Raw genomic sequence first — 23,210 nt, 5'->3', positions numbered from 1 at the left:
TCCTTCATTACATTGTATGCTGGGTTGTACTTTGGGAAGCATGAAATGTAAATGACAATAAAATGCATGCACATAAATTCAGACAACCTTACTTTAATTATAGAAAGTTGCTGAATTTTCTCTAGATACAAGTTGTGTGAGTCAAAATAGTCTACATTATTCTGTAATAATAAACACTCTCAGTGAAGTAGCCTCAGAAATAGTGTGGTCTCACATAAAGATAGTCCATGTTGTATCTTGTGAATCCTCGGGACAGCTGTCTCACATTCACAAGATGTGTTAGCAGGATATTCTAGGCTGCTTCCATTGAGTGTTACTGATAGGCACCTCCATATCAGTAAGTGCTTCCATGGTCACTGAATCTTGGGAAGAGTCAGCTGAAGAGGTGAGCTCCTTCACTCTGAAGCTCCTATTATAAACATTTTGTTTTCCTGGCACTACCCTACACTATCTTCTAAGTTTCTTTTATGTCCTTCAGATGTCCCTTTTTATGCTGTATGCCTCAAAATAGTTTCTTAACTCATAGGTGCTTCCATCTGGGAATGGCTTATGTCACTTCTTGCTTAGGAAATAGGATCTCAGCTGCCAGGACAAGTCACATGCACTTACCTTCAAGGAGATGAAGGAGTACAGGAATCCCATGTGCCCCAGTATAGAGGAGAGCTGGATATTGATGAGCAGTACTTACCTACTTTCTTTTATGCTCTTCTGAATTTTTCTGTCTCTCAAGGTCACCAATAACCATGCCCTATCACCTTCAAAACCATAACAAAATAATAGTTAACTTTTTCTCAGGTTTTCCTAAGAGTATAACATTGTGCTAAACATTTTTGTTATATTATTTTACTTAGTCACTAAGGAAATCTATGAGGCCCATGTATCATCATCTCCATTATGCAGATGATAACCCTTTCATATCACTTAGTGTGCATGCAATTAGGCTTCAAATCTACCTTTTTCTGATTTCAAGGCTTAATGTCCATGCCATGTCTCCAACTGTAATTTGCTTTCATTTTCCAATTCTTAGCTGCCTGAGCTGTTTCATTTTAAAGCCTAGCATAATAAAGTGCTTAGGAAATGATATTTGAAAGTGAAGAATGGGAAAGAAAGGATTAGAAGCTGATCTATAACCTATTTTTTTCTATCATATGAACACCAAGAGTGAGAATACAAAGAAAAAAATTACTAATAGGTCTTTTTAAAAACATGCCAACATAAATTATTGATAGCATTTACTAGTATAAGGAAGAGGCATTACTGAAAGAATGCTTTTAGCAGGTTATATCTGGTCAACTTAGACTTTTTATAGTGAACCAAACTGAAATTCATGAATTTCTGGAGCATGACCCGCTAAAAATATCAATGACAATTATACATCTTCGAAGGTAAAAAGTGGAGATATTTTATGATCAAAATAGTTCCCTTAGTAACATAATATCTTATGCAACATCACCTAGAGATGTCATGTATTTAATTTGGGCTAGGGAACATTCTGACCCAGTGAGGTATGAGTGTCAGGTGGTCTCAGACTTCATGCTTCATTGTGTCTCAAAGTTAGTTATGCCTATCCCTTGGTTTATAGGAAGATCTGATACAGGTTAAAATCTCCAATTCTTGTGTGTCTGATTTAACCATCTCATACTTTGTGTATTTTAACATCTAATCCATTTTTATTACCTCTCATATTATTAACACTTAAGAAATAAGGTTATTTTCCTGTTTTGGAACTATCTAAAGGTAAAAAGCCAGACTTTTTGGATTTCTAAACAGGGCAAACCAGAAATCTCTGGGCTGTATCCTGGGTAGACCTGGATGCCTGTTGAAGGATCTGGGGAGTACGAAAACTGAACAATTGCAGTAGTGGAGCGTAGAATATTTTGAGTCAGGGAACTTGCTTATGTTCTAGGTCAAGGCAAAACATCTTTTAAAACATTACTTTTATTTACAATGAGTAGATACGTAAAACTTACCTCACAGAGTTCAGCTCCTTGAAACCTGAACAATTCCCTGTGTTTTGCTGTCTGTCTGTCCTGTATTTTGCTGTCTGTCCTGTGTTTTGCTGTCTGCCTGTCCTGTGTTTGGCTGGCAATGTCTTAACATATGTGCATGATATCGATTCCATTCATGTGATGATCAAAACTGAACAAACATGTTCCAAAGAACAGGCAGAGCACTATTCCCACAGCCAGGGCAACGCAAACCTCCCTGGTGACCTTTCCTGGGCCACAATGTTGGTGCAGGGCTTTATCTGGCAGCTCTGGAACTCTCACGTGCCACTTTGCATTGTGCGCTGGCCCTGCACACTTGGCTGTTTACTGCCCCTGGAACACTCTGCAGACCATGCTCTGGGCATCAAGATCACACCCCACACTCTCTCCCAATCTCTTACATGTGTTCTTTTCAGCTCTCCTTCATTCCCTGTTCTCTCTAAAGCCTGACATACGAAAGATACAAGAGTTTTGTAGTTCTTAGCAGCACTTTGAAAAGTCTGTTTACCAATCCCTGTGGATAAGGAGATGCAGTTCTTAAAACTGAGATGCCTGATTTTCTGTCATTGTAAGGAAGGGCACTTCTTTCTCTACCCCATCCCAAAGGCTGTGTGCTAGAAAAAAGAGAATCAATCCAAATTTAATTATTGGCTTTTATTTCTATGACTGATGTCTTTGAGAGATACCATTTCTACACTTTAAAAAATGAGTCTTTTATTTCTTGAGATGATTGTGAACTCTGAGTAGACAGAGGCACTCTTTTGCATGATGTCATTTTCCATAAAGAGCTGCATCTGGGACCTGAATGTAGTAAGTTGTCTTTATGAATTCCTATAAAGGTACAGAGAAAACTTCCTTTAGTTGAATAACAATGCACCACACTTCATAATAACCTTGAATATATCATAAAGCCTGCCCAGGAGGAAACTCCATATGGTCAAATAGTTTGGGGAGGATGCATAGTTATAGTTATAATTTAGTTATAGTTATAATACCTAATAGCACATTGAAGCCGTGAGAGGGATTGAGTGAAAAATCGTTTTTCTGTTTTTACTTACTGTATCCTACAATTCTTTCAATATGGACCACTTTTTGTTACATCAGTGACCAGTGAGTTCTTTCTTAAAGGGCCAGAAAATAAATGTTTTAGGTTTTGCTGTCAAACAAACATATACCAAAAGCAGAGGGATTGTGTAGGTACTAAAATAACCATTTAAAATAAACCCTTTGAAAAGATGAAAACTGTTATATGCTTGTGGGCCATAGGAAAAGAGGGAGCCAGTCAAGTTGGGCTCACAGGACATAGTTCACTATTCGTTTGGAGTAGAAAATACTCACTGGCATATTGGAGTAGAGTTTTTGGAGCGTGCACCATGGGATAGTTGCTAAGTACACCTTCAGTCATGAAACGTTAGGATTTAAGTCAAAAATCGCTCAAGTGTTTGGAAAATTCTTGCACGAAAAGTTGATTTAAATTTTAAGATGGTTAAGTCTCCTGACACTTGAGGAAAGACATTCTCTACTTTCTTAAAATTACATATTGCTCATCCAATTATAAAAGGATTACACACAAAAGAATACAAAAAGAAAACAGTCCCACATCACAGAGATAAACATCCTTAATGCAGTATATATTTTTAAGCTTGTAAATTCGTATTTTAAATGCCAATACAGAATCTTTTGGCAGTACACAATCCATGTACTTGCAGGTTTTGATGATTGGAATAAACTCTGAAGAATGATTTATGTATAGGTTGGAGAGGGGCTGTAAGTTGTTAGCTCAAGTATAGTGGGGCTGCGGTAAGAGATGCCAGCGACTGATTTTCCATTTTGATGAATTTTTTCACCAGTTTTAATCTTTTTCTCTAAATTTCTGTTAATCAAATGAGATGTGAACTGGAACAACCATTAAGCAGACAGCAGTGATCAAGGTGAAATCTCTTTTTATACAGTATAATATAACTGATGAAATTCACTCCTTGTACTATATCCTGTGAACTGACATGTGCTATCAGCTCAAGTTCACCCCCGGTCAAGAAATTGACTACCCTTTTAGGACACATGCTTTAATTATTAGGGAGCAGCTTCTTCTACCTGATTTGCAACACATTTTCTTTATAATAAGCTAAAACCAAATGCAACAAATACTAGAGTTCACTGTCATAGCTGCATGTTGCCAAACTCTTCTGCATTTCAAGGCATTTTGCGTTTTGTCAAATGCGTTCTGCCTCCTCATGGCCTCTCAGCCACTGCTTCACAGTGAGATTCTGCACATTGCCACAAGTGTCTTCTGAAGATTTTTACTGAGACATTATGCAAGTTGCAAATATATGTTGTGTTTTTACGATTCAAAATTTATGTGCACGTCAGTAATTATTAATGATTATTGTAATGATTAATTACAATAAGGACTGCTTCTTGGCCGTTTGATGGAACAGGGTCGACTGGTGAGTTTTACATCCGTGGGTCTAAAAATGGACTCTTGAAAAGCTCTCTAAATAAATTTCCGTGCATGTTCAAAAACGAGGGAATAGTGCCAAGGGAAGAGAGACCAAATCCTGCCAAGAACCTAAAACAGACAAGGCTGCCAACAATATATTAAGCACAAATAACAAAGAAATATGGTGTGGATGGCTCTGTCCTGCCAGCTTTATGCAGTCCCCAAAGTTTTTTCAAATTCTAATGTTGGCAAAGGGGGAAAAACACATAGAGCAGATTGAAAAGACCTGATTCTTCAGGCCACATTTCAGGAAAGCAAAGTGAAGGTTAAGCATCTGTGACGGAAAATAGTTCAGAAAACGAATTCTAGTTAAAAGAAAGGGATGATAGCGAGAAAAAAAGAATAGTCAGGGAAATACTGAGGCAGCAAGCGTGGAACCCTTGATTACTCACTGATACCGCATTTCCTAGCACGGACAGTTTGCATTCAGCTTCTCTGTTGAGAGGGTGGGGTATATGGAAGCTTTAGTTTTTGAACTTCAAGAAACAGGGAGCTGGCTACTTCCAGGGGAAAATGCCTCCGAGTGATGCCCGTGATGGGCTGGTGATAGGCCCTGTGAGGGGCTCCATTACCAGGCCACTCAGACATTGCTCGAGTGCTTGCCGATAGGTAGATCTTGACCAAGCCACATTTTCCAGGCTCTTTAGTTCATTTTCAGCTTTCCTGTGGAGTTCACATTGAAGGATAATGACACTGTATTTCTGTCACAAAAAGTGACTGAGCAGCTGGGAGAAAAAAAAAAGAGCCTTATTTACTTTTTAAAAGATGGGCTGATGACTTAAGATTGTAGCCATTTGTAATTTCTCCATGTGTCCTTTGAATAGTGACAATGGCATGGAAACATTAACTTCCATTTAGATGGCCAGTAATGGGCCACCGGGTTGAGATCACCTTGCAGGGACCAGATGCGTACCATGCATGTCGTATGGTGAGATTCTTAGGACTTAGGTCCTGGTTTCTGTGTCTAGACTCAGTGTAGCTAATAATTTGATGACCGGATGAATATTGGCAGGGAAGACTGACCACTGCACGGGGAGAAATCTAAATTGTTAGCTTAGGTAGAAGTTGGTTAAAACTTTCTGTATTATCCATTATTTACCTGTGTAATTGGTAACTTTATTTTAAGTTGTTTTTCTTTCAATGTCCTTGAACTAATGTTTGATGCATTTTTCTGTTGATGTTCTTATGTCAAGGTTCTTGGATGCTTGATGGAAATAAAGATTTGAGAACCTGAGAACAAACAGGAATATGCAGGAAATCATTGAGGGCACAGGAGATGAAGTCAGTCTGTGGCCGAGGGAGAGGGAGGGACATGAGAAGTTTTGTGAAAGATGTCAGCACAAACCTCAGGCAAGTGCCACCCAACTTAGAGCTGTGGGTTGAAGTTTGGCGTTAGGGTGTCAGCCTGTGATTTCCTGATCTCCAACTCCACTCCTCTTAAGTCACCCGGCCTAAGGCACTGAACCTTGTCATCAGAACCTCAGAGTCCAGCATCTTGACCATAGCCTTACAACCCCGCTGTTAGGTGAGCTTCAAGTTCTCACTCCCCATAAACTTCTTCAGACCACTGCTCCCTCGAATGACTTTGTTTCCTCCCTGGTCATCAGTTTCCTTAGTCAATTTCCAAGTCCTATCAGTTGTAGACACTACGACTGGTCATCCCATCCGAGTGACTATTTCACTTAAACTTGCCTTTCTTCCTCTGTTTGCAATAACTCTCATACACAGCTCTAGCTTAACATCCACGTTGCCTTCTCTGTTCTTATCTCCAGGATAGCAGAACACTAAACATTCAGTTCTTCAATGCTAAAAAAAATCCTGTAATCACGAAAATCAGCCCAGTACAAATTCATGCTCACTACACGTGGTTCTCAGCTGCTGGTGGGGCCTCTCTCTTCCCTTCAGTACCCGCAGACTTGCAACGTTCTTCTCAGCCTTCCTTCGCACCACTAAATTATCTCATTAAGTCAGGACCATCTGGTGGGAACTCCTTTAACTTCCCAGGGCCCAGGAAAAATAAACCACGTTTATCCATGCCTCCCTCTTTCTCCATGTGCCTTTTCAAGAAGAGAGGCTCTTCTCCCAGTGTCTCTCTCCCTGATTCCACATCACCCTCTCTTCTTTGGCATACTTCTCCAAAGAGTGTGGTCTTTCAGGTGTCCTTACTGTCTCATGACTGACTCATTCCACTTGGCTTATGAACCTCTTTGTTGCTTATTCCAGGCACTCTGAGTCTCCCCTGCGTTCAAACTCCCTTCAGCTCACAACACTGTTCATGATGCTTTTTATAAAGCCCTCTGCTTCCCCATCCTCCTTAGATCTTCTGCTACTGCTCTGGCCAGTTTTTCTCTGTCTGCTGCTTCTTCTTCCCTTGACCTATTACTTCCTTCCTCCTCCTGAAGAAATCTGATCTGCAGCTCCTCTTCTCTTTTCATCAGTGTGCTCACTCTTGATGCTGCTGCTCCTACAGCTACTGCCAAGTCTCACTTGATAGACAGTACCCACTCCATATGGGGCAAGAATAAAAATCACCAAAAATAGACAGTTATAAACAAATGTCCCTGCCCGTGAGATTTATGTAATCGTACTTTATCCATGTGTTATATTGCTAAGGACATGGTGACTATGACAGATGTAACATAATAGATGCAATTGACATATACAGCATTTCTTATAGCTAAACTACATCTAAGTTATTGTATTTGAAACGTAATATATGAGATACATCAACAATTGGTTTCATTGTTAAAAATAAACACACAAAGCATCTTAAAATAATGTAAATATAACAACCTGATAACTATAATAAATATAAACAAAAATTGTAATATAAAGTTTTTTTAATTTTTGAAATTTAAAGGATATCTTAAGACTTTAGTTAAATAACAACACAAATATATGCAAGATAATTTCAAATACTGCTCTCTTTTTCTTTTGAACGTGTTATAACAAAAGACTATAAAATATTATTTACTTGAGAATATAAAGGTTGCAAATTAACTACTGAATGAGACCTCAAGAATACTTGAACAGGTAGTTTGTAGAAAAAGAAATAAGGCTAGCCATGAATATAAAAAGATTTTCTATCACAGAGAAAATAGAGAATGTGTCACCTTAAAACTATGAGATTGTTAGTATGTTAGTGTGGGAGCATGCTTTGGCAGTAATGGGTAAAGCAGCATATAGGGTATGGTGATGCACCAAATAAATCTGGCCCTGCTGATTCTTTTAAAAATATTTTCTAAGAAAAATATACATAATACATACAAAAATGCTTATAGCAAAGATGCTTACCACAGCATTATTTTAAATAATGCTTTTATTATTTATAAAATTTAAAAACTACCAAATATTCCTTTGACCTTAGAACGTCATCAAAATCTAGTATGTTCACAATACACCATTTTTACTAATGAATTAGTTATTGCATGTAACGCGCCTGCCTAGCATAATTTAGACAATGAAATGTAGCATATATAATAATAGTCATCATAATACTTAAAGTAAAACCGTAGTCAACATTTTTTCTTATAAATTTAGTGTACTTCATGCAAGTGTTTGAAAAAAGAATGAGTATGTTTATAAAGGAGACTTGTATACTGTTAAAACTATTTAACGTTGGATATTTTTCTCAATCAAAATTATAAATGCAGCCCTTCATAATATTACACACATATAATGCTTTCATCTTCTCTTTTATTGGCTGCTATCAGAATACTCCACAATTCACTGAACAAAGTCCTACAACAATGATCAGCTTATTCATTTTGACCTTAAGTTGTTGCTTTTGTGGTGTTGTATGGAATCACTAAGGTAGGCAGAAGCAGTGGCTTCATGGATCATACATGTTGCGTTTTTTTATATTTAACTATTTACAAAATGTGTAGATAAAATCAATAAAAGTAACATCTTAATCAAGAAGAATAATAAGAATACATTAATAAGAATAAACTATAAATCAGGAATAAACTATAAATATAAATATCTTAATAAATATATACATTAATAAATGTTCAAATAAGTGAAATTAAACATGTGGCACACCCTTAAATAGGATTATAGAAAAATAGGAAGATGACAAATATTTAATATACATATACTTAAAGATATAATCATAAATAATGAATAAAGATTTTTTAAGTTGTATTTTCATCATATAAGAATGTGAAATAGATACATAAAGCAATAATGCAGTGAAATACTATTTGATATAATACCTCAGGTGATGAGAAAGTGCTAATATAAAGTTGGTAAGATTATAGCCAAAATGCTCATATATCTTTATCATGATTGGCAGTTTCCCAAATGAAGAAACCAAGAATATACTTATATACCTATTAAATTTTGGGCTGTATGTTTTACACACACACATACACACACACACACATGCTTCTCATGAGATCTCTTAGGTTTTTATTATTTGGCCCTGAAAACTAGGCTTAGATTAATGAACTGAAGGAAAATCATACACCAAGTGGAAAAGTTAATATGAAAATCTGGTTATAACATTGCACATTTATGCATTATTTCAAAATCGTGCTGAGAATGCAGAAGGCACTCGATAAATATTTGTTGAGAGTATGAATGAATGAATGCTAATTTTAGTTTGCTTTTATTTGCCTTATTGGAGTTGCTGGAAATCCATTTATTTATGTCAGGTCCCGGGGAGCCTGAGGAGCAAAGGTATTAAGGGTACGGCTGAAAGTTACATGTTTCATTTCTCATTTCTTCGTTTGGCCTGGAGAAACTGAGACTAAATATAAATATCCCCAATTTACATGTTCTTTGGTTCCTAAAGATAGAATAATGACTCTGCCTTATGAATCATGATTTGGATTATTAATGCAGTACTGATACCCCCCTCCAAAGCAAAAAAAAATCACTCAGAGATGACAAGGTCTTCCAGAAATAATTTTAAAGATTTAAATAAAATTAGTTCGAAGACTGTGTAAAAATCTAAGTGTTGGAGTAAATGAACAACAGATAACACATCAATGATACTTTCAGTCTTAATTTTCAGGGAAAAAATCCAATTATTAGGAAAATGCGGAACTCAGTGCCTATCAACTAAGCTCCTTACTTTTTGAAAAGTTTATAACATTTTCTCAAATTGACTAAAAGATAATATTAGGACTATAAGATGAGGACAAATATCCAGAAAATATGGCATGAAAAATATTGTAAGTTTTCTTTCTTCTTACTTTGACCCAAGATCTAAAGCACTGGCCATAAACCATTTGAAAGACTTTTGGTTCTTAAAGCTCTTACTTCACAGACATATAACCAAGTGTTGGTTCTGTGCACTTGGTTTGTTGATTTAAGTCACCCATATAGAATGCTGAGTAGAAACATACTAGTCTATAATAGATTAAGTTGATTGTTTTTGCTGGCAGATGTGAGAGAGCATCATTGCTCATTATATGGTTGGCTTAATTGGTTTTCTCCTGGAATACATGGATGGCATTCTTTTAATCTGTTCCACACAGAGTACTTAAAATCAAAGCCTCTGAATTATTGTTTAATTGTTAGTATATTTTAGATCATGGTTACATTCTTGGATTGGTTTATGATAAAACACTTGTTTGTCCTTTACACAGGGATTAACGTAGGGCAGAAAAAGATCATTTCTGTTGTTTTCAAGTATTAGCCACTTGTTATTAGTAAAATGTTGAAGTGAGAGTTCACTGATTTTAAAAACCAAATACTGTAATAGGACACAGAACTTCATGAGAATATTATCTCTTTGGAGCATGATTTTTGTTGTCATGTTATATACAGTAGAAAGGTCAAATGATGGATGTGACTATTCCAAATAGCAGTGATTTATGATGGGGTATCTGCAAAATAGACAGACTTTGCTTTGAGAAAAAAAATCAAAATCTGTGTTTTAAAGTAGCATTAATATTTTTGTTCTGTAACTAGAAAATTAATAAACAATGTTTGCAAAGGACTTTGGCGATTTTTGTGATTATGGTTTAAATCGTAAGAAATAATCTAGGCTAGAGAAGAAGACTTTAAAATTGTGTTTTAAAATCACATTTGGAAAACAGCCTTTCTTTAGTTTTCATTAAAAGATGGATAAAGACAATAAAACAAAATAAGAACTCAGAAGAACCCTAAACATAGACCAACAGATAACCTATACTCAGAACTTAGAAGGACAGACTTTCCTCTAACTTGAATAAAACTGGGCTACCTTGTAACCTGTCTCAAAACAATATCACATTCAAAAAAAACCAGTATGATACAAACAGAACAATCAAACAGCAACTTAAATGTTAACTGCAGCTTTACCAAGGGCGTCTCAATAAAATAGCAACTTATGACTCACAGAAAAATGACCTACAATCACCTTTATTCACCTGAATGTCCCTGAATCTTCACAGAAATAGTTCATGTCTCTCCGATATTTCCCTCATCCTCAGAAAACCTGCGATTCACACAGCCCATGCAAACCTGGGCTCTCGTTCTATGGACTATCTGACTGTCATTAGATTTAAATATAAATTAGTTTAGTCTCTCTTGGTCATTTAAATGTTGCCCTGTATTCAATAGTCCACATTCAAACAAGGACTAGGAACTAAACAAATAAACATAATTGAATATCTAAAAGGCAGGGGAAGGTACACTTCTGTTCTTGTTTCATTCCAGTGAGCATAATTGATTGAGAATCTTCCCAACCAATGCTCTACCCAAGTGTAACCTCAAGAAACAGATAAACTTTGTTTACCTGCAAGAAGGAGAAAATAGAAACAAATAAAATATAATATGCTTTAAAATCTGATCAGTGAAGACTTCTTTTTTGCTTTTACAATTTTACTCATGCAAAATAATGAAGCATTTATTTGTAGTATTCTACCCATACCCAATAGATTATCTGCATTGCCAAATGCAATATAGCCTTAAAGTATTAATTTTGTGTGCCTTTCTTATAGGTTGTCCTACTTGCTAGTCATTCATCATAGCAATGCCCCTATTTCAAACATGTCTAGGAGAATAGCATTAGTGTATTCATCATGATAATGTTTGGAGAGCTTTGTAACTTAGGTTTTTATTGATACTTTAATTATATATTGAGATATTTTGCTAAAAATGTCTTTCAAGACATAGTCTTTTATCAGCCCCTTAGATAGCTTTTTTTTTTTTGAGACAGAGTCTCCCTCTGTCACCCAGGCTGGAGTGCAGTGGTGCGATCTAGGCTCACTGTAACCTCTGCCTCCCAGGTTCAAGCAATTCTCCTGCCTCAGCTTCCTGAGTAGCTGGGACTACAGGTGCATGCCACCATGCCTGCCACGCCCGGCTAATTTTTGAATTTTTAGTAGAGACTGGGTTTCAACATGTTGACCAGGCTGGTCTTGAACTCCTGACCTCAGGATCCACCCACCTTGGCCTCCCAAAGTGCTGGGATTACAGGCTTTATTCCATGTAATCCTTTTTCCATTGTTTCCTATTGTTCCATATATGTATATGTGTAGGAATATATGTATGTATACAATTTTTGAATTTTTGTTTTTGACATTGTTAACCATATATAAAAATAAAGCAAATGTATAATTAATCCATATGTATCTAATAATTTAAATTCAACAACTATCCACATATTTCTGTTCTTTTATGTATTACCCCAATTGTTTTTGCTAGAATATGTTAAAAGAAATCCCATATAGTTTATAATTTCATCTTTAAATACTATGGTATGTACCTCTAATGGGTGGACTTGTTTAAGAAGCCCTAAATTGTTATTACATCTAACAAACTAAAATTCTCATTTATCATAATCTATAAAAAAGTTCATATGTTTTATCCAATTTCTTAAAATATAATTGTGTAGTCAATTAATATGAATCAAAATTCAAATAAGTTTATTTATTGCATTTGGATGATAGGTCTCTTAAGTCTCTTTCATCCATGTCAGTTCATTCTATTACTCCACTAGACCATTTATTCATTTAAAAATGTGGTTTTTCAACACACAACTTATTTTTTTGTTGTCTCCCAAGTAACTGAGATTACAGGTGCCTGCCACCACACAAAGTTAATTTTTGTATTTTTTAGTAGAGATGGGGTTTCATCATGTTGACCAGGCTGGTCTTGAACTCCTGATCGCAGGTGATCTGCACACCTTGGCCTGCCAGAGTGCTGAGATTACAGGTGTAAGCCACTGTGCCTGGCCCACGGTTGGTGTTTTTTTACTTTCTACTTCATTGTAAATGCTTGATTTTTCTAACTTCTGTGATCTAACTATTGCTCGTTGGTATACCAGCCAGATTTTGCTGCATAACAAAATAATTACACGTTTACTTAATTAATAATATTGCAAGGCAAGGATAGGCTGAAAGTTCTAACATATACTTGGCTAAGGTCTCATTGATCTTAAATGGCTTTCTTCATATGTGTAGTTAGTTAGCTTAGTGCAGGTTTTGGTAAAATTTTTCTTCAAGGAGAAGTACATGTTTAGTTTGAAGAGCCATGCAACATATCCCACAATTATTCGACCCTTCCATTAAGCTAAAAAGCATCCATAGATAAAAACATAAATAAATGAACAGGGCTGTATCCCAATAAGAATTTATTTATGAGAACAGCTGAATGGTCTATGGCTTGTTGTTTACCAACCTCTGATATAATAGAAAAGGACAATAGGAATACATGGTGCTCTTCAGAAAAAAACACAGATGAGAAACTAAGGTAATATAATAAAATATAGTAACAGACATTTAAAAATGCCTGATGATCTTATTATAAAATTTTGGTATATTTGAAAAAAGAATCATTGGCTTGAAGATAGTGCAATAGAAATGACACAATTTAAAAAACAAGGTGAAGGTAAAATAAATTAAAATTTTTTTAAATGAAAAGAACAGGCTGGGCATGGTTGCTCACACCTGTAATCCCAGCACTTTGGGAGGCAGAGGTAAGCAGATCACCTGAGGTCAGGAGTTCAAGACCAGCCTGACCAATATGGTGAAACTCTGTCTGTACTACAAATACAAAATTAGCGGAGGGTCATGGCACATGCCTGTGATCTCAGCTACTCAGTAAGCTGAGGCAAGAGAATCACTTTAACCTGGGAGGCAGAGGCTGCAGTGAGCTGAGATCATACCATTGTACTGCAGCCTGGGCAACAAGAGCAAAACTCTGTCAAAAAAACAAAAACAAAAACAAAAACAAAAAAAAACAGAGTACAGAAGATGTGTGAAATAACACAATAACACAAAGGGTCTAACTTTTGTATAATTGAGATCCCAGATAAAGATAAGAAAGAATGAGGCAGAAAAAATATTTGAAAAAATAATGGTGGTTCTTTTTTTTTTTTTATCAAAATGAAAGATATGAATCCACACATCCAAGAATGTCACATAACATCAGCAGGAAACAAAGATACAGGTAGAAAAATATAAAATACAGCCAGTGAGAAGACACGTTACTCAAAGATCGATATTACAGCAGACTTTTTATTAGATACTATGTATACCAGAAGACAATGAGTGCCATTTTTGTAAATGCTGAAAGAAAAAACCTCAAACTAGAATTCTATATTCAGCAAAAAATGTGTCTTAGAAATCAAAAGGACATTAAAGCTTTTCAAAAAATCTAAAACAGAAAGACCTCATATTATTGAATTTTCACTACTAAAATTGGTAAAGGAAACTCTTCAGGCAGAAAGAATAAAGTGTCATATAGACACAAGCATTGCAGTAAGAAAGTTGTAAAATTGAAATGATTATACAATTCATTTTATCTTTTTTTATCAATCTAAAAGATAACTGACTGTGTATAGAATAAATAATACCAACATATTGTTTGTTTCTATATCTAAAATAAAATGTATGAAAGCAATAGCACAAAGCTTTGGAGGGGAAATTGGGATGATATTGTTATGAGTTTCATACATTATATATGAAGCACTGTGATATTATTTGAAGAAAGATTATGATTACTTATAAATTAATATTATAAATGCTAGTATACTCAGTACAATTTTAAAGAGCAGAGTGAGAAATAAAGCATAAATGAAGTTAAAAATACAGTAATTTAAAAAATCATATAGTATGAAAGAAGGTATAAAAGAGGAAAAAAGGAAAAAATAATAAAAGGAAAATAGAAAATACCTAGCAGCATGATAGATTTTAATCCAAAATATGAATAATCACATTAAATGCAAATGATTTGAACCTACCAGTTAAAAATAATTCAGATTTTATTAAAAGCAATACCCAGCTATATATATTTTATAAGATCTCTACCATAAGTAAGTAAACATCCACTTAAATATAGATTGAAAGTAAATCAGTGGAGAAAGATATTCCATACAAACACCAAAGAAAGCTAGATTGGCTATATTAACATTTAAAAAGTAGATTTCTAAAAAAAGAATATTATCAGGTATAAAAGGTATTTAACAGTAATAAATATGTTAAATATTATATATATATATATTCCCATTGGCATAAATCTAGATAATAATATTTGTGTAGGAAGATACACTTCATTTAAGTTTTTAAAAATTTTATTCTTACATTATCATAAAAGAAATCTCTTATAATGTATTAGAATTTCCTTCATTTGGTAGTTATTTGCTCCTTGTCATTTTCTTATTGAGAATGTATGCTTCCATTCCTTCCTATTATTTGAGTCAATATTTATGTATTCTGCTGAGTTAAAAATAAGTTTGAACTTCTTGATTTATTCTACTATTTTTTATTGTCTAATTAAATAATTTGTATTTCGGGTTTCTGTATCCAGTGAAAATATCATTTAAAAGATAAACATGAAATAAATGTTTCCAGCTGGACTACACTATATAAAAATGAAGTTATTTGGGATGAAGAATAATGACACACATAGATAATCATATTTTCAGTAAAAATGAGCAAAACCAAAAGTAAATAAATTGATACATGTACGTTTGTTTGTGTGTATGTTTTTACTTCTCATAATTTTATTTAAGGTATCTAATTGTCTAAAACAAAAATTATAAATCTGAGATAGCTCATATAAAAGAAAAATATCACAACAATAGCACCAATTATAATATGGGAATGAAATTAAACCATTGTCAGTTCGTTGCATTTGCAAAGTAGGAAACAAGCTTTAAGTGTGAGGTGAGAAATAAAAAGCAACTTTCAGATGTGAACTGAGAAGTGTGAAGTAGGACATGCAAAACGCCAATGTGTGATGTGCTACTGACTTTGTTAAATGATACTTTTCGCATATAATATGCCTAACTTTGCATATTATACACCTAAATCAATCAGTTAAAAAAGGGGTAAAAATGAGAGGCAGCCAATAGTACTTTCAGTAAATAAAATGGAGAGCAAAAATAATATTTAATCAACTCAGAGGATGCAAAAAAGGAGTAAGAGAGAAAAAAAGTCATAGAAAAAATTGAAAAATGATACAATTTACACTGAAACATAACCATATCGATAATTATATTAAATGTCAATTGATTAAATATACCAATTAAACACAGAGAGTGCCAGATGGGATAAAATCACTTACTATATTCTGGCTAAAAAAGACATATTTAAAATTTATAGACACATGTGTACTAAAATTAAAAATATGAAATATTTACCATAGAAAGAGTAAGCATAAAAATAGTATGGTACATTAATATCAGACAAAAGCAATGGGAAGAACTATTGTGTATAAAATACAATGGAGACATTTTTAAACAATAAAACTGGAAATTTAACTGGAAGCACATTCATAATTGGAAATGTAAAGCCCTTCTTTAAAGAATGGATAAAATAAACAAACAAAAACAGCATGGATACAAAAGGGTCAAGTATATGGATATCCAGATCCTCCTTGGCTTACAGTGGTGTTACCTCACAATAAACCCATTGTAAGTTGAAAATACTGTAAATCAAAGATGCGTTTTATACACCTCACCCATGGAACATCGTAACTTAGCTTTGCCTACCTTAAATATGCTCAGAACACTTACATCAGCCTACAGTTGGGAAAATTATATAACACAAAGCCTTTTTATAATAAAGTGTTGAAGATCTCATGAAATTTATTGAACACTTTAGCTAAAGGTGGAAACAGAAGGATTATATGAGTACTCAAACTACATTTTCTACTGAATACTGACCATTATAAGTCAGGGAGTCAGGGACCATCTGTAATTTTTATTTACTCTGAACTACTAGAGAAATAACATGGATGTGTCCATACCTTCTTAGGACTTTAGCATAACTGTTACTATAAAACATGACAAGCACAACATAAAAAATAAAATTTCTGACTAATTTCTCTCAAAAATTAACAAATATTAGAAACTTAAATTCCATAATACATATAAAGGATGCTACATCACTACCAAGTAGGGCTTATTATAAAACTCTCAAGTTGGATAACAGTTGGTTATCAATCAATGTTTTCTTTAACCACATTAAGAATCAAAGTCATAACAACCATATTATCTAGATAATTTCAGAAAACATTAAAAAATTAATACCCATTCTCTAATAAAAATTACTATTAAACTAATAATATGAGAGTCCTTTTAAATTATTCAACTAATTAATTAATTAATAATTTTGAGGCAGGGCTGGAGTACAGTTGTGTGATCATGGCTCACTTCAGCAATCCTCCTCCCTCAGCTTCACAATTAGCTGAGACTACAGGCATGTGTCACCACCCCTGGCTAATTTTTAAATTTTTCTGTAGAGATGAGATCTCACTATGTTGCCTAGGCTGATCTCAAACTCCTGGGCTCAAGCAATTCTCTCACCTTGGCCTCCCAAAGGAGAGTACATTTTTAATTGAAAAAGAAAAACTGTTAATAAAGCCATGATTTTCAATGCTAGGATATTGAAAACATCCCTCCACCACTTCTTAGATCAAGAAAAATCAAGAGATGCTTGTTATTCTTCTTATTCAACAATGTTCTGAATTATCTAGCCTCTGTTACAAGGTTTTAAAAAATATCCACATGAATTTTTAAAGGTGAAATCAAGCCTGTCATTATTTGCAGACAACATGATGATATATCTAGAACATCCAAGGGATCAACAAACTATTTAAAATTAATATTTAGAATTAACATGTCACATTTAGAATTAATGACCATGTGTCCAGCACATGGTCACTAAAAAAAGTAATTGTATTTTATGTTCTAGCAACAAACAATTGGAAAATGTATATTTCTAAAAGTTGCCACTTACTATTGCAAAATCCATATAATATTGCAATAATAATATCAATACTAGAAATAAATCTAATGAAAAAGGAGCAATATTTCCCAATTGTATGTTCACAGATTGAAACATTCAATATTGTGAAGATATCAATATTTCCAAAATTTGTCTATAAATTCATTTAAATCTCAACCAAAATTCAAAATCCAAGAAAGTATTTTAGAAATTGATACAATGATACTAAAATTACAGAAATGCAAAAGCACAAGATTAGTGAAGATGGTCTAGAAGAATAAATCTGGGGAATTTATATTCCAAAAATCAAGACCTAACAAAAATCTATATTAATTAATACAGTTCAGTGGAAAAATTGGTGGTTGGTGCTATGTAACTATATTCTCTTCTGGAAAACAAAGTTGACATGGAATCCTATTTCAGACAAAACACAAAATCAAATTCCAGATGGCATTCATATTTAAATTGATATAAAATGAAAACTATTTTAGCAGGAAACAAGAGAACATCAGGCTGACCTTGGAGTTGAGCTGATTTCTTAAAGAAATAGGAAAAAAGCAGTAACTACAAAAGAGGAAAAATATATACCGAAATATATTACAAATTATTTAAAGTGATTAACATATTGCAAAACAAGCCCCATCACGGGAGAAGATCTTCTAAATACGCACAGTCAACAAGAGGCTGATCTCTGGAATACATAAAGAACTCTAACAAGCAAGTAAGTCTAAGATGGACAATCCAATTAAGATGAGCAAAACTTGAAAAGACACCTCACAAAACAGAATACTCAAATTACCAATAAACATATTAATTTGCTCATCTGTGAGTCATCAGGGAAATGAAAATGATAACCATAATGGGATACAATTCCACTTCTACCATATTAGGTAAAATGGAAACTACACTAAAAAAAATTACCAAGTGTGTCAAGGAGATGATGCAATTAGAACTGTCCTACAATGATAATGGGAGGGTAAACTGGGAAAACTACTCGAGAAAATTATTATTATTATTATTATTATTATTATACTTTAAGTTTTAGGGTACATGTGCACAATGTGCAGGTTTGTTACATATGTATCCATGTGCCATGTTGGTGTGCTGTACCCATTAACTCATCATTTAGCATTAGGTATATCTCCTAATGCTCTCCCTCCCCCCTCCCCCCAACCCACAACAGTCCCCAGAGTGTGATGTTCCCCTTCCTGTGTCCATATGTTCTCATTGTTCAATTCCCACCTATGAGTGAGAACATGCAGTGTTTGGTTTTTTGTCCTTGCGATAGTTTACTGAGAATGATGGTTTCCAGTTTCGTCCACGTCCCTACAAAGGACATGAACTCATCATTTTTTATGGCTGCATAGTATTCCATGGTGTATATGTGCCACATTTTCTTAATCCAGTCTATCGTTGTTGGACATTTGGGTCGGTTCCAAGTCTTTGCTATTGTGAATAGTGCTGCAATAAACATACGTGTGCATGTGTCTTTATAGCAGCATGATTTATAGTCCTTTGGGTATATACCCAGTAATGGGATGGCTGGGTCAAATGGTATTTCTAGTTCTAGATCCCTGAGGAATCACCACACTGACTTCCACAATGGTTGAACTAGTTTACAGTCCCACCAACAGTGTAAAAGTGTTCCTATTTCTCCACATCCTCTCCAGCACCTGTTGTTTCCTGACTTTTTGATGATGGCCATTGTAACTGGTGTGAGATGGTATCTCACTGTGGTTTTGATTTGCATTTCTCTGATGGCCAGTGATGATGAGCATTTTTTCATGTGTTTTTTGGCTGCATAAATGTCTTCTTTTGAGAAGTATCTGTTCATGTCCTTCGCCCACTTTTTGATAGGGTTGTTTGTTTCTTGTAAATTTGTTTGAATTCATTGTAGATTCTGGATATTAGCCCTTTGTCAGATGAGTAGGTTGTGAAAATTTTCTCCCATTTTGTAGGTTGCCTGTTCACTCTGACGATAGTTTCTTTTGCTGTGCAGAAGCTCTTTAGTTTAATTAGATCCCATTTGTCAATTTTGGCTTTTGTTGCCAATGCTTTTGGTGTTTTAGACATGAAGTCCTTGCCCATGCCTATGTCCTGAATGGTATTGCCTAGGTTTTCTTCTAGGGTTTTTATGGTTTTAGGTCTAACATGTAAGTCTTTTATCCATCTTGATTTAATTTTTGTATAAAGTGTAAGGAAGGGATCCAGTTTCAGCTTTCTACATATGGCTAGCCAGTTTTCCCAGCACTATTTATTAAATAGGGAATCCTTTCCCCATTTCTTGTTTTTGTCAGGTTTGTCAAAGATCAGATAGTTGTAGATATGCGACATTATTTCTGAGGGCTCTGTTCTGATCCATTGATCTATGTCTCTGTTGCGGTACCAGTACCATGCTGTTTTGGTTACTGTAGCCTTGTAGTATAGTTTGAAGTCCAGTAGCATGATGCCTCCAGCTTTGTTCTTTTGGCTTAGGATTGACTTGGTGATGCGGGCTCTTTTTTGGTTCCATATGAATTTTAAAGTAGTTTTTTCCAATTCTGTGAAGAAAGACATTGGTAGCTTGATGGGGATGGCATTGAATCTACAAATTACCTTGGGCAGTATGGCCATTTTCATGATATTGATTCTTCCAACCCATGAGCATGGAATGTTCTTCCATTTGTTTATATCCTCTTTTATTTCATTGAGCAGTGGTTTGTAGTTCTCCTTGAAGAGGTCCTTCACATCCCTTGTAAGTTGGATTCTACTCTACTCTAGAAAATTGTTAGGAAGTATCTATTAATGTGGATTATGAGTAAATCCATGACCCAGCAATTCCATCATGAGGTATATGCTCAACAGAATTGTTCACTTGATGTGCAAGAATACTCATAGCAAGATTGACTGTAACAGCTAGGAAAGAAATTTGATCATATGCAGTAATGCCTTATAAGATCCATACTCACTCATAAGCACTATCTAAAAAAAATCTACCATAAATAGAAATATAAAAAAGTATGGAATTATTTATATAAACAAAATCTAGAATATAAATAGTAAGTGGAGGATTATCATGATGGGAGATTTATTCTTAAGATATTATATAGTCATTAAAATCATACTCACAAATATTATTTAATATCAAAGATTAATGGTTTTTAAAATGTGACCTGAGAACCCCTGAAGTAAGTGCAATGGACTTGCAGAGGTTCCTCTTACTCTCTCACAAGTGTACAGGGTTTACTGCTATGGTTCAAGATTCTATATTTGCAACTTTTTTTTTTTTAGAGATAGAGTCTGTCTCTGTCTTCCAGGCTAGAGTGCAGTGGCATGATTTTGGCTCACTGCAGTCTCAACCTCCTGGCCTTTACCAATCCTCCCACCTCAGCCTCCCAAAGTGCTGGGTTGTGAGCCACTCCTGCAGGAACTAACATTTAAGAAACTGCTAACTATCGACTTTGGGTTATTTATACACATCACAATTATCTAGAAAGGCAAATATAATACTCCTTCCTTTTCCAAAAATGTATCTGTGTGATGCCAGTTATTTTTAGTATATATATTAACAAAAGCAATATATTGCACTACATTGAATGCAGAAGCAGACATGGAAATTCAGCTGTCTTCTTTTAAGCCAGATATTAAAGAGATTTTTAAAAACTTTAAAAGAATGACCCCTTCTCGATAATATTTTGCTTTGAGAAGCATAGGTATCAGAAGATATATTATTTTTGTTAACATGTAATGGATTTATTATTATTCAATGACTAAATACATATTTTAAGTTTTTCTCATTTTAAATTCTGATATGGTAAAGTCTTTGATATATCTTACATAAACCAAAGTTCTTGGTGGACTCAATAAATTTTACTAGTGTGGTTACAGAGTTAGAATGATTAAGGGCTACTGACACAGGTAGCAATATTACAAAAAACTTATGTAAAAACACAGAATATAATTTGAAGGCCTGGATCTTGCCAACGTATGGCAGGTGACCTGGGGGTAGGTTGCTCCTTGATGACTCTGTTTTCCCACCTTTGAAGTATGAAAAGAAACATATCTATCTTGTGTGTTTTTTGTGATAATAAAATAAAATAAAATTTGGCATATTACAAATGCTTATTTTGTATCTCTAGTAATAATTAGTATATGTTAGATTAGAAAATATTTAAAATTAATTTTGCTTTGTACATAAAAACAACTTTTGTTAAAATGAGAATAGTTAGACTGGATGTGGTGGCTCATGCCTCTAATCTCAATATTTTGGGGTGCCGAGGTGGGAAGATCACTTGAGGTCAGGAGTCTGAGACCAGCCTGGGCAACATAGTGAGACTCCATCTCTACCAAAAATTTTAAAATTAGCTGGGCATAGTGGCACATGCCAGTAGTCTCAGCTACATGGGAGGCTGAGGTGGGAGGATCACTTGAGCCCAGGAGGTTTAGGCTGCAGTGAGCCATGATCACGCCACTGTACTCCAGTCTGGGCACCAGAGTGAGAATCTGTCGCAAAAAAAAAAAAAAAAAAAAAGGATTAATTGAGGGGATGGGTTGATCACATTTGCCACAACTGAGCAATTAAATACTTAATATCTAATCTTAAAATAACCACTAAGAATATGCTAATCCATTTCATTTTTAGTAAAATAAATGAATACGCTATTTCCATATAGTTAATGAATATGAAAATTTATTTCATTTTTAATTTTATTGATCGTCTTGATTAGGACATCCGGAATCCTTACTTAGAAGGAAGTCACATAATCTCATCAGAGCTACTCTGCTGGTAATATAAATAATCCTTGTAGTTTATCTTCACCCCAAACTCCAGGTCAAGTGACTGCTTTGAACCTTCAACATCACATTACTAACATAAGTACGGCCAACCTACTGCAGTTATGGGAGAAATAAGGAGCCTCAGACAGAATGTCGATAAAACGAGTTAAGTTAAATGCATTGAGCAATAAATGCAATAATGCCGAAACTGAATGTCATGTTTTTGCCCTGATTTGAAGAGAGATCTTCTGTATAATGATCTGAAGAATGTGGCGAATCCTTCTTAGGCTCAAGGAGGCAATGTGAGCCTCTGCTTGTTGCAGTTGTTCTTGTTGTAAAATTTCTTCCATACTAGAGAGCTGTACCTGTTGAATGCTTAATGTTCCTTTCTTCCAGATCTATGATTCTTCCACTGTGTGTTCCCCAGATTGAAAATAGATTTCATTTTTTTAAACAAAAATTCTTTTGACATCTTAGCTTTCATAACCTAATTTACTCAGCCAACCTTCTTTTTCAATTATCCTATGGGTGCTAAGATGTCATGTGAAAATTTTTCGTTTAATTTTGAAACCGCCATTGAACATACTTTATAATTAGAGTAAAGTAAAAGCATTATTAAAATTGAGCTGGAATTGTGTTTGCTTTGATATGCTCTGTGTAATATTTCTTGAAACAGGCTGATTCAATTGCATATTTAAAGACAGAGTTTGTCAAGTTAGCAACATGGAAGAATGACAGGTCTAAAACAGAGTAATCCTGGTTTTAAAAACAGGAGAGAAAGAGAGAAAGAGACGCTAT

At 34.5% G+C, this 23,210-nt stretch overlaps 1 long non-coding RNA gene across 1 annotated transcript in view; it reads right to left on the bottom strand.

The window, feature by feature from the left end:
* Positions 1-2,621: 2,621 nt before the first annotated feature.
* Positions 2,622-23,210, bottom strand: part of LOC131381863 (uncharacterized) — a 29,151-nt gene continuing 8,562 nt past the window's right edge. Inside the window, exons 4-5 of the long non-coding RNA XR_009210875.1 lie at positions 5,588-5,718; positions 2,622-2,819 (exon numbers count right to left, since the gene is read on the bottom strand). This is a non-coding gene — a long non-coding RNA (uncharacterized LOC131381863). The remainder of the gene's footprint in view (positions 2,820-5,587; positions 5,719-23,210) is intronic.

This window comes from Hylobates moloch, unplaced genomic scaffold (assembly GCF_009828535.3).
Source record: "Hylobates moloch isolate HMO894 unplaced genomic scaffold, HMol_V3 SCAFFOLD_2, whole genome shotgun sequence".
Classification (NCBI taxonomy): Eukaryota; Metazoa; Chordata; class Mammalia; order Primates; family Hylobatidae; genus Hylobates; species Hylobates moloch.
The sequence above is the reverse complement of the archived record's forward strand: the minus strand, read 5'-3'. Positions and strand labels throughout refer to the sequence as shown.